This window comes from Trichomycterus rosablanca, chromosome 16, assembly GCF_030014385.1.
Source record: "Trichomycterus rosablanca isolate fTriRos1 chromosome 16, fTriRos1.hap1, whole genome shotgun sequence".
NCBI classification, from domain to species: domain Eukaryota; kingdom Metazoa; phylum Chordata; class Actinopteri; order Siluriformes; family Trichomycteridae; genus Trichomycterus; species Trichomycterus rosablanca.
In genome coordinates, this window is record NC_086003.1 from 15830538 (window position 1) to 15843922 (window position 13385).

A 13385-nucleotide genomic window follows, 5' to 3' on the forward strand; every position below is an offset into this window, starting at 1 on the left:
TGTTATTTGGGTGGTGGGTTATTCTCAGCACTGCAGTGACACTGACATGGTGGTGGTGTGTTAGTGTGTGTTGTGCTGGTATGAGTGGATCAGACACAGCAGCGCTGCTGGAGTTTTTAAACACCTTACTGTCACTGCTGGACTGAGAATAGTCCACCAACCAAAAAAATATCCAGCCAACAGCGCCCTGTGGGCAGCATCCTTTGACCACTGATGAAGGTCTAGAAGATGACCAACTCAAACAGCAGCAATAGATGAGCGATCGTCTCTGACTTTACATCTACAAGGTGGACTAACTAGGTAGGAGTGTCTAATAGAGTGGACAGTGAGTGGACACGGCATTTAAAAACTCTAGCAGCGCTGCTGTGTCTGATCTACTTATACCAGCACAACAGGGCAGTTGTAGCCTAGCGGGTAAGGTACTGGACTAATAATCAGGAGGTTGCTGGTTCAAACCCCACTACCGCCAGGTTGCCACTGTTGGGCCCTTGAGCAAGGCCCTTAACCCTCAGTTGCTTAGACTGTATACTGTAAGTATACTGTAGCATCTGCTAAATGCCTAAAATGTAAATGTAACAACACACACTAACACACCATCACCATGTCAGTGTCACTGCAGTGCTGAGAATGATCCACCACCTAAATAATACCTGCTCTGTGGTGGTCCTGTGGGGGTCCTGACCACTGAATAACAGCATGAAAGGGGGCTAACAAAGCATGTAGAGAAACAGATGGACTACAGTCAGTAATTGTAGAACTACAAAGTGCTTCTATATGGTAAGTGGAGCTGATAGAATGGACAGTGAGTGTAGAAACAAGGAGGTGGTTTTAATGTTATGGCTGATTAGTGTATATGTACAAATACTGTAAAGCTTGTGTGTGTGCTGATGTATTCTGATAGAAACTATAATATGCCCCTGCTCCACACATTTACAACTCCTCCCCCAGGTTTTCCCTCACTCCGTATCATACGTTTACAACAATCATAACCTGATCGCAACACCTTTCACAGTACATGATTCGCTGACAGGTCCAGATATTTAGTCTGCAAGCGATTAAAGAGTCGCTCCGATCGAGTCGTTGAACAGTTCACACATAGCGATCGAGAGCCGATGTTCGAACCCCAAGCGAATGCCGATTTGCCTCCGAGTTGGCACATCTAGCGGCAAAAATCATGTAGTGTAAACTAGGCATAAGCAGTTGATGGTGCTGGAAATGAAACATTGGCTCCGGGTGGCACAGTGGCTCGGTGGGTAGCACTGCCGCCTCACGGCAAGAAGGTACTGGGTTCGATCCCCAGGCGGGGCGGTCCGGGTCCTTTCTGTGCGGAGTTTGCATGTTCTCCCCGTGTCTGCGTGGGTTTCCTCCTGGAGCTCTGGTTTCCTCCCACAGTCCAAAAACATGCAGTCAGGTTAATTGGAGACACTGAATTACCCTATAGGTGAATGTGTGTGTATGTGTGTATGTGTGTCTGCCCTGCGATGGACTGGCGCCCCGTCCAGGGTGTTACTGTGTGCCTTGCGCCCATTGAAAAGCTGGGATAGGCTCCAGCACCCCCCCACAACCCTAATTGGATAAGCAGTTAAGAAAGTGAGTGAGTGAGATAAATTACTAGTCATGTCTTTGACTCCACAATGCTCTTTTGCTTCACCTATAATTCATCTCAGCTTCCTCTGCAAACCAAATGCAAAGTAATAAACAGGCAGGATAGATAAGGATTCCAGAAAAGTCTCCAAATATTTAGTGGCTCGTTATAAAGTCCAGGCCGAACACATGGACATAGGTTCAGCTAGCTTTAAGACGGATTACTCAAAAGTTGATTAAAGCAACTCGAAGTACTGTCACCTCCTCAGACGATGTCTAGCCGTGCACATCCAACGAGAGAACGCTAAACAAATTAAAGGTCAGTACCAAGTGGGAGGTCTACAGCTGCTGTAAACTGTCTCCTACAGTACAGAATGCAATCAGTATCTCATTAACTCCTGCTCTGTTGATTTAGTGCCTTGGCATATTGACTTCCACGCCTCATGTTTCCTCCTCTTTAAACACAAAAGCTGCTTGTGGTTACACACCAAGTACTATTTAAGAAAAATAAAAGAGAACACAGCTGTGTTGAAGTGATGCCACAGACAATAATGACTTGGATGAGGTTCTTATTTCTCAAGGGAAACTTGAGAAACATATGGATTTATTTTATTTATTTATTTATTTAATTATTTATTTATTTATTTCGATTTTAGATTGTGGCTGCTTCTGGGATTAGGAGTTTCAATCTAAGTGCTTCTATCTAATTAAGCCCTTGGAACTCTGTGGATGATAAATAACAATATCCAATTTTGAAACCTGACTATTTTTAAGACAGATGTCTCTAATTCAAATTCAGTATGCATGGCTGTGCTTTATAAACAAGCAAGCTGAAACGATGCCTAAAGGAATTAAACAGACATCTATCTTTCATCTTTCAATAATGAACTGAAGCACAAAATAATACAATTATTTTAGTGTATTCAAATCAAAAGAAACAAACAGCATTTAATAAGAGCTACAGTGTTAGGCAAAAGTTTGAACAAGACTAAACTAATTCAGTGTTTATTATTCTAGGTTCCTAGGTTAAAAAATACACATACACATAATTGTGCACTCGGGTGGCTTGGCGGCCTATCATGCTAGCCCACAATTGCTGAGATCCGGGTTCAGATCCTGCAATTTATTTGCGCTCTCTCCAGGGAATTTCTGTCTTGCACCTATGGAGACCCACTGTGACCCTGAATAGGATCAAGCCGTTGATGAACAATATTATAAAATGATGATAAATATTTATAAAAGAAATGTATGTTTGGAAGGTTTGAAGGTAAAAGAGGAGGAGGATGGCCAGCAACAAGATGAATGAATATAATTACAGGAACTATGAACGAGCCATTAAGAAGCCTGAATAACTCAAACAGTAGACAAAATATTCTGGAGAAACACTATTCATATGGTTGCCAGGGGTTGAACTTGATTTGACGGCACTTAATGCTTAATAATAATATTAAGTATACTACAATAATCATTTCATGACGTATTAACTTATTTACAAATAATAATAATAATAATAATAATAATAATAATAATAATAAAACTTAATAATAACTTACTACTATATTAATCATTTCATGACTCGTATTGAATTATTTACTACTACTACTACTACTAGTAAAAAAAATAATATAACAATATACTACTATAATAATCATTTCATAACACGTTATATTGAATAATTGACAAATAATGATAATAATGATAATAATAATAATAACAATAATAATAATATAACTCAATATACTTCTATAAATAAAATTTAATAATAATATAACCTAATATACTATTATAATAATTATTACATGACACGTTATATTGAATTATTTACAAATAATAATAATAATAATAATAATAATAATAATAATAAAAATAAAGTTTAATAATATAACTTAATATACAACAATAATAATACTTTCATGACGTTATACTGAATTATTGACAAATAATAATATTAATAACAATAATAATAATAATAGTAATAACAATAATAATAACAATAAAAATAATATAACTTAATATACTTCTATAAATAAAACTTAATAATAATATAACTTAATATACTACTATAATAATTATTACATGACACGTTATATTGAATTATTTACAAATAATAATAATAATAATAGTAATAAAACAATAAAAATAAGAAGAATAATAACAATAATGATAATATAACTTAATATACTTCTACAAATAAAACTTAATAATAATATAACAATATACTACTATAATAATTATTACATGAACATTATATTGAAATATTTACAAATAATAATAATAATAATAATAATTTAATATACAACTATAATAATAATTTCATGACACAGTATACGGAATTATTTACAAATAATAATAATATAACTTAATATACTTCTATAAATAAAACATAATAGTAATATAACTTAATATACAACTATAATAATTATTACATGACATGTTATATTGAATTATTTACAAATAATAATAATAACAACAACAACAACAACAATAATAATGTAACTTAATATTCTTCTATAAAAAAAACATAATTATAATATAACTTAATATACTACTATAATAAATATTACATGACATGTTATATTGAATTATTAACAAATAATATAATATAATATAATAATAATAATAATAATAATAATAACAAAACAACAACAAAACAACAACAACAACAAAACAACAATAATATTAATAATAATAATAATAATAATAATAATAATAATAATAATAATAACAATAATAAGCCAGCTCTGATCCCCCCAAGACATGGACTTTACAAGACATCTGAAGAAGTTCTGTGGTATCTGGTACCAGACCACAGTAGCCCTTCTGTTGGTCCATGCAACATGTCATAACACTTCATGTCTTTTAGCCTCAGTAAGTCTTGGCCAATTACATGTCAGCATTTTGTGGTGTACTCACTATACTCACTTCTCACTATAGCTGCCTGTAAGCACCCATTGTTGTTTCTGAGATAATTCAACCCATCCATCTACCCATAACAATTTGGCCCTTATCAAAGTGACTGTGCCTGATGCATTTAGTGCAAGCACTATGAGTTACTATCATCAGCACAGCATTTAATATATCCCTAATCACTGCATGTGCAATTGGTACAAATTAGTGGTTCTAATGTATTGCCTGATGCGTGTATACTCCATATGGTGTCAATTCAACCCTTCACAGTCCATCTGACTTAAGGTACACCTACATCATCTGCTAAATGATCATTAGTGCAAATTTAGTCTAGATGGGACCTGTCGAGACAGATTATAACAGCAGCTAGTTTTTCCAGTGTGTGTCAGCTCTCTTTCGAAATGCTGAGATGTTAGCATCTATTGTGACATGCTGTATTGCAGTTAAATAGGCATGAGGTACCTGGCTATTTCAAGATTGTCTGTTTAATGGCATGGTCCTTTTCACCTTAGTGCCTGATAAACACAACCAAGGACTTTCCAATAAAAAAAGAAAGGGGGGGGGGGGGGGGGTTTGAAGTCATGGCCTCAACATGCTTCTGCTGCACTGATAAAGCATAGAGCAGACTCATTTCTGCTCTGTCACTTTTACCAGAGTCTGACTGAAGGGAACATTTTTATTTATACACAGGAAACTGCTTGTGCTTTGACATTTATTGATTAATTAAGACACAAATGCTAGTAATTAATAATTTAATTGTCCTGTTGAATTTCTTGCACTCATTATATTACACTATATTAAGCCATATTATACTAATCTATACAATTCTATATTTTAAGACACTATATTATGTCATATTATACTAACTATACCATATTATAATAATCTATACGATACTGTATTATACTATACTATATTACACTATACTATACCATATTATACTATACTATATCATATTATACTACACTATACCATATACTATACTATACCATATTATAATAATCTATACGATACTGTATTATACTATACTATATTACACTATACTATACCATATTATACTAATCTATACGATACTGTATTATACTATACTATATTACACTACACTATACCAAATTATACTAACTATACCATATTATAATAATCTATACAATACTGTATTATACTACACTATATTACACTATACTATACCATATTATACTATACTATATCATATTATACTACACTATACCATATACTATACTATACCATATTATACTAATCTATACGATACTGTATTATACTACACTATATTACACTATACTATACCATATTATACTATACTATATCATATTATACTACACTATACCATATACTATACTATACCATATTATACTAATCTATACGATACTGTATTATACTATACTATATTACACTACACTATACCAAATTATACTAACTATACCATATTATAATAATCTATACGATACTGTATTATACTATACTATATTACACTATACTATACCATATTATACTATACTATATCATATTATACTACACTATACCATATACTATACTATACCATATTATACTAATCTATACGATACTGTATTATACTATACTATATTACACTACACTATACCAAATTATACTAACTATACCATATTATAATAATCTATACGATACTGTATTATACTACACTATATTACACTATACTATACCATATTATACTATACTATATCATATTATACTACACTATACCATATACTATACTATACCATATTATACTAATCTATACGATACTGTATTATACTACACTATATTACACTATACTATACCATATTATACTATACTATATCATATTATACTACACTATACCATATACTATACTATACCATATTATACTAATCTATACGATACTGTATTATACTATACTATATTACACTACACTATACCATATTATACTAACTATACCATATTATAATAATCTATTCGATACTGTATTATACTATACTATATTACACTATACTATACCATATTATACTATACTATATCATATTATACTACACTATACCATATACTACACTATACCATATTATACTAATCTATACGATACTGTATTATACTACACTATATTACACTACACTATACCATATTATACTAACTATACCATATTATAATAATCTATTCGATACTGTATTATACTATACTATATTACACTATACTATACCATATTATACTATACTATATCATATTATACTACACTATACCATATACTACACTATACCATATTATACTAATCTATACGATACTGTATTATACTACACTATATTACACTACACTATACCATATTATACTAACTATACCATATTATAATAATCTATACGATACTGTATTATACTATACTATATTACACTACACTATACCATATTATACTAACTATACCATATTATAATAATCTATTCGATACTGTATTATACTATACTATATTACACTATACTATACCATATTATACTATACTATATCATATTATACTACACTATACCATATACTACACTATACCATATTATACTAATCTATACGATACTGTATTATACTACACTATATTACACTATACTATACCATATTATACTATACTATATCATATTATACTACACTATACCATATACTATACTATACCATATTATACTAATCTATACGATACTGTATTATACTATACTATATTACACTACACTATACCAAATTATACTAACTATACCATATTATAATAATCTATACGATACTGTATTATACTATACTATATTACACTATACTATACCATATTATACTATACTATATCATATTATACTACACTATACCATATACTATACTATACCATATTATACTAATCTATACGATACTGTATTATACTATACTATATTACACTACACTATACCATATTATACTAACTATACCATATTATAATAATCTATACGATACTGTATTATACTATACTATATTACACTATACTATACCATATTATACTATACTATATCATATTATACTACACTATACCATATACTATACTATACCATATTATGCTAATCTATACGATACTGTATTATACTATACTATATTACACTATACTATACCATATTATACTATACTATATCATATTATACTACACTATACCATATACTATACTATACCATATTATGCTAATCTATACGATACTGTATTATACTATACCATATTATAATAATCTATACGATACTGTATTATACTATACTATATTACACTACACTATACCAAATACTATACTATACCATATTATAATAATCTATACGATACTGTATTATACTATACTATATTACACTACACTATACCAAATTATACTAACTATACCATATTATAATAATCTATACAATACTGTATTATACTACACTATATTACACTATACTATACCATATTATACTATACTATATCATATTATACTACACTATACCATATACTATACTATACCATATTATACTAATCTATACGATACTGTATTATACTACACTATATTACACTATACTATACCATATTATACTATACTATATCATATTATACTACACTATACCATATACTATACTATACCATATTATACTAATCTATACGATACTGTATTATACTATACTATATTACACTACACTATACCATATTATACTAACTATACCATATTATAATAATCTATTCGATACTGTATTATACTATACTATATTACACTATACTATACCATATTATACTATACTATATCATATTATACTACACTATACCATATACTACACTATACCATATTATACTAATCTATACGATACTGTATTATACTATACTATATTACACTATACTATACCATATTATACTAATCTATACAATACTATATTATACAATAATATATTACACTATACTATACCATATTATACTATATTATATTATACTATACTATACTATACCATATTATACTACTCTATACGATACTATATTTTATTACACTATATGATATTATATTATACTATACTATATTATACTATATTATACTATATTGTACTATACTATACCATATCATACTATATTATATTATTTTATTGGGCAAGCCTCACCTGCTTATGCCACCGACCGTGGGAGCGCTGTATTTCCATGAAGCAGCGCGCCCACAGGGTGAAATAGTAATAAGGGTTAAATGGGCAAATCCACCGAGGCACGGGCAAAAAAGAAGGGGTTAAGGGACTGCACACGCATCTGAAGGGACGTGGAGCAGGCAAATATACCCTACGCGAATGCAATCGCGATCTCCAGCACCGGAACACTAGTTGGCTATGTTAAATCGGGAGAAAAAGGGAAAAAAATTGCCATAAATATATATATATATATAAATGAAATAAAAATGAAAAATGTCTTGCAGAAAATAAATGTCCTACCTACATATTTTAGCTTTTGCTAAAAGCACTTGTTACATACATTGTGAATGGAAACATTTTACCTCAGCATAGTAATGAATATATTGACCCCAAACCCACTTCCTAAATTCAGCCACCCACAAGGTTTTAAGCTTTATTTACAAAAAATATGCTCTGTGCCACTTTATAACCGAACTTCAACTAATTCTAATACTAGTGAAATAAACGTGAGACGGATTGACCAGGAGCTGTCAGAAATTCCATTCATGACATGGCATGCAAGTTATCTGAGCCCACCACTGCCCACAGCTACCCGGAACACGCGCCCTATTCTATCAGTCTCATTTTATTATGACAGCACATCAAGCTGGCACTGTGAAAGTGCTGGCATATACATCACAGGCTTAAACAATGCAATCATGTCTCAGTACATAACTGTGATTAGACGTCAACCTTCAGCGCTCCGGGTGCACGGACTCGTGACTTTGCAGAGACTCGCTGTCCTCACCGGCGAGACAGTAAATTGTCCAAATTCAAATGTTACTCCTAGCCTTGGGGGAGCGGGGCGCGGCTATGTCGATTCGAGGCTGAAATTTAACTAGAGCTCCTTCACCCCTCCAGTACTCGGGTAACTAATGTTTCTGAATATGCCATTACAGATGGACCACATACTACCTTCCTTACCAGTCAGGTCCCTGCGGATAAACACTATTAGGAAATAGAGTTAGCCGTTTAGATTAGGGTAATATATAATGTGATATAAAAATGCTGAAGGTGGCATAAAGAGATGATGCTTAGAAGTGAATACATCATTTTTCAGCAGGATTTTGCATCTATAGGAAATAAAAAAATGCAAAATGTTGCACAATAAAAGCTACTGGACTTTTTAAATCTTCTAAATGTTTAAATTAGTCGAGGCATCATGATTTTTTAATGAGGATATCTGATTTAAGGCTCGGATTATAAAACCAAAGAACCTGAAGCTGCAGCAGTCACAATAAATAAAACAATTTAATGATTTAAGGAAAGCAGAGTCAAAATGATGAACCATGGCAGCGTATGTCAAACATGGACAGAGGAACAGTGGAACAGTGGAAACCTGCTCACAGGGTTAAATAAGCACATTACATAATAGGTATAGGTATAGTTATACACTGATCAGGCATAACAATATGACCACCTCCTTGTTTCTACACTCACTGTCCATTTTATCAGCTCCACTTACCATATAGAAGCACTTTGTAGTTCTACAATTACTATGTTAGTGTTAGTATTAGTGTTTCCCGGTGAAACCTGTCTAGAAGAGCTGGTTGAAGTTGTAAGGGACAGAGATGCCTGGGCTGCTTTGCTTGCCCTGTTGCCACCACAATACTCAATGGGCAATCAAACATTATGGTTTTTTTTTTTTTCTAGAAAGAACAACCCCCTTATGACAAGCTTAAATAAAACCTACTTTATTTTTTGAGAAGATGATCATCTGATTAACCAATAACTGAAAAAGAGTTCAGACTGATGATCTGAGACTCACTCATACCCACCCTAAGTGTGGCATGTGCCAGCTAGGTGTACAAACTCATTTGAGACTTACTTTCACCCACCCTCAGTACATAAGGACAGTGGTAGCCCAGTGGGTAGAGCTTTATAAATTGTAAAGTTGAGAGTTTGAATCCCAGTTCTGCCATGCCGCCTGTTGGGCCCTTGAGCAAGGCCCTTAACCCTCTTTGTACTATTTCACATGTGCCAGCTAGGTGTACAAACTCATTTGAGACTTACTTTCACCCACCCTCAGTACATAAGGACAGTGGTAGCCTAGTGGGTAGAGCTTTATAAATTGTAAAGAGGCCCTTAACCCTCTTTGTACTATTTCACATGTGCCAGCTAGGTGTAAAAACTCATTTGGGACTTACGCTCACCCACCCTTAGTATGCATGTGTCAGCTAGGTGTACAAATTCATTTGGAGAAAGTGTTGCCTTTTTAATCCAATCATCTGTACTATTACACAATAACACCCCAAATAGTGACGCTGTTGTGTCCGTATGGAGTCTGACTGTATGTTCAAGTCAGTACATCCAGGGCGCTCCGGTGGCGCAGTGGTGAAACACGCTAGCAAACCAGAGTTGACATCTCGAACTCGTCTGTTCAAATCTTAGCTCTGTTACCAGCAGGCTGGGCGCCTACTCAAACATTGATTGGCTTGTTCGTAGGGACAATGCTGGAGGGAATTCCTCATAACTGATGCAGTTATGACCTCTGCTGGCTGAGTGATGGCGCCTGCACAGAGACGAGGGATAATGGGGTAAGAGTGTGTCTCTCCATACACAAAGCTGAACCACATGTGAACTCGCCTCGTGCAGGTGAAAAGATGCAGTCGGCTACAGCACACGTGTCGGAGGGGGTGTGTGTTAGTCACGGCTCTCCTCAGTGAGAGTGTAGGTCAACATCGGTAGAGAGAAAGCACAATGCAATTGGGTAATTGGATACGAATACATTGGGTGGAAAATTGGGAGGAAATCTGTGTGTAACGTTAATATTTTTTAACACATGACACTTATATTGCGCCATAATGTTCCAGTATAAAGGTAAACTGATGTGTTATATATTGTATTCGAATGCTATATGGTTGTAAACAATTAGATGAATAAAATAACCCATTTCTGGGCACAAAAGACTTCACGGACTCTTTTTTGTGTTTAAAACAAGCACATATTTAAAGCTTGAGCTTAAGGTAATGACAGTGATGGAAATGGGCTGCATTTTAAACTACGACACTAACCAATATGTCATGATAGTATAATATTATAGTAAGGTTATCACACCATAGTACATAGTGCACCCTGTAATTGCTTGTAAATGCTAGTCAACACTGTCTGAGAAAAAAAATGCAGGTTTATACTCCACGTGGAATCACAAAACTGGACAAAATACTTTTAAAAATGTAGTTTGCTTCTGCTGGTTTATGGGTCAATTTTAAGAACTAGGACAGCTGTAACTTGGCTTGAGGATTCATACTGCCCTTTCTCGCAGATGTGTATGCCCATGGGGCACATTATAATGGCCAGTAGTGTCGACTTGGCCTGCTCTGTGTGTGGCAGCTGGACACATTGTTCTGGACAGCTCTGGGAAAGACAGTCACAACTGAATTCCTCAAATAATTCTTCAAGCACTCTTTATTCTTCAGTGCTCAGGATAGGCCAGAGGCGTCCAGCTCTATCTGAGACCTACTTAACCACCCATGTTTAAAAAAAAAGAAAATAAATAATTCCTCTCAAACACAACACAACTGGTCAAGTTTTTTTAACAGAGGTTAGTAGGATATGATATTAATGTACCATAAACCCTGATTGTTATTATTTGTCTTCTCTTTCAGCACTAGAGGCAGAATAGTTGCATGCTGTACGGTCCCAAATAAGGATTATCACAATGAACAGATTACCGCCACACTGTAACGTTATACTATCCAATTACTAATCTCTTATTCATAAACATGTACAAGAAAGCATGACCATCTAATGCTCATAAGAAATGATAACATTATGATCTCCTTCCTAATATTGTGTTGGTCCCCCTTTTGCTGCCAAAACAGCCCTGTCCCGTCAAGGCATGGACTTCACTAGACCGCTGAAGGTGTGCTGTGGTATCTGTCACCAAGATGTTAGCAGCAGATCCTTTAACTCCTGTAAGTTGTGAGGTGGGGCCTCCATGGATCGGACTTGTTTGTCCAGCACATCCCACAGATCCTCGATTGGATTGAGATCTGGGGAATTTGGAGGCCAAGTCAACACCTCAAACTCATTGTTGTGCTCCTCAAACCATTCCTGAAGCATTTTTGCCCTGTGGCAGGGCGCATTATCCTGCTGAAAGAGGCCAAAGCCGTCATGGAATATCGTTTCCATGAAAGGGTGTACATGGTCTGCAACAATGCTTAGGTAGGTGGTACGTGTCAAAGTAACACCCACATGGATGGCAGGACCCAAGGTTTCCCAGCAGAACATTGCCCAAAGCATCACACTGCCTCCGCCGGCTTGCCTTCTTCCCATAGTGCATCCTGGTGCCATGTGTTCCCCAGGTAAGCAACGCACACGCACCCGGCATCAGACCAGGCCACCTTCTTCCATTGCTCCGTGGTCCAGTTCTGATGCTCACGTGCTAATTGTTGGCTCTTTCGGGGGTGGACAGGAGTCAGCATAGTCACCCTGACTGATCTGCTGTGCAGCCCCGGTCGCAACAAACTGTGATGCACTGTGTATTCTGACACCTTTGTATCAGAACCAGCATTAAGTTCTTCAGCAATTTGAGCTACAGTAGCTCGTCTGTTGGATCGGACCACACGGGCCAGCCTTCGCTCCCCACGAGCATCAATGAGCCTTGGCCGCCCATGACCCTGTCGCCACTTTTTCACTGCTCCTTCCTTGGACCACTTTTGATAGATGCAGACCGGGAACACCCCACAAGAGCTGCAGTTTTGGAGATGCTCTGACCCAGTCATCTAGCCATCACAA

General features: G+C 34.6%; 1 protein-coding gene across 1 annotated transcript in view; it reads right to left on the minus strand.

Moving 5' to 3' along the window:
• LOC134330943 (gamma-aminobutyric acid receptor subunit alpha-3-like) overlaps nucleotides 1-13385 on the minus strand; it is a 285511-nt gene that overhangs the window by 107830 nt on the left and 164296 nt on the right. The window lies entirely within an intron of this gene.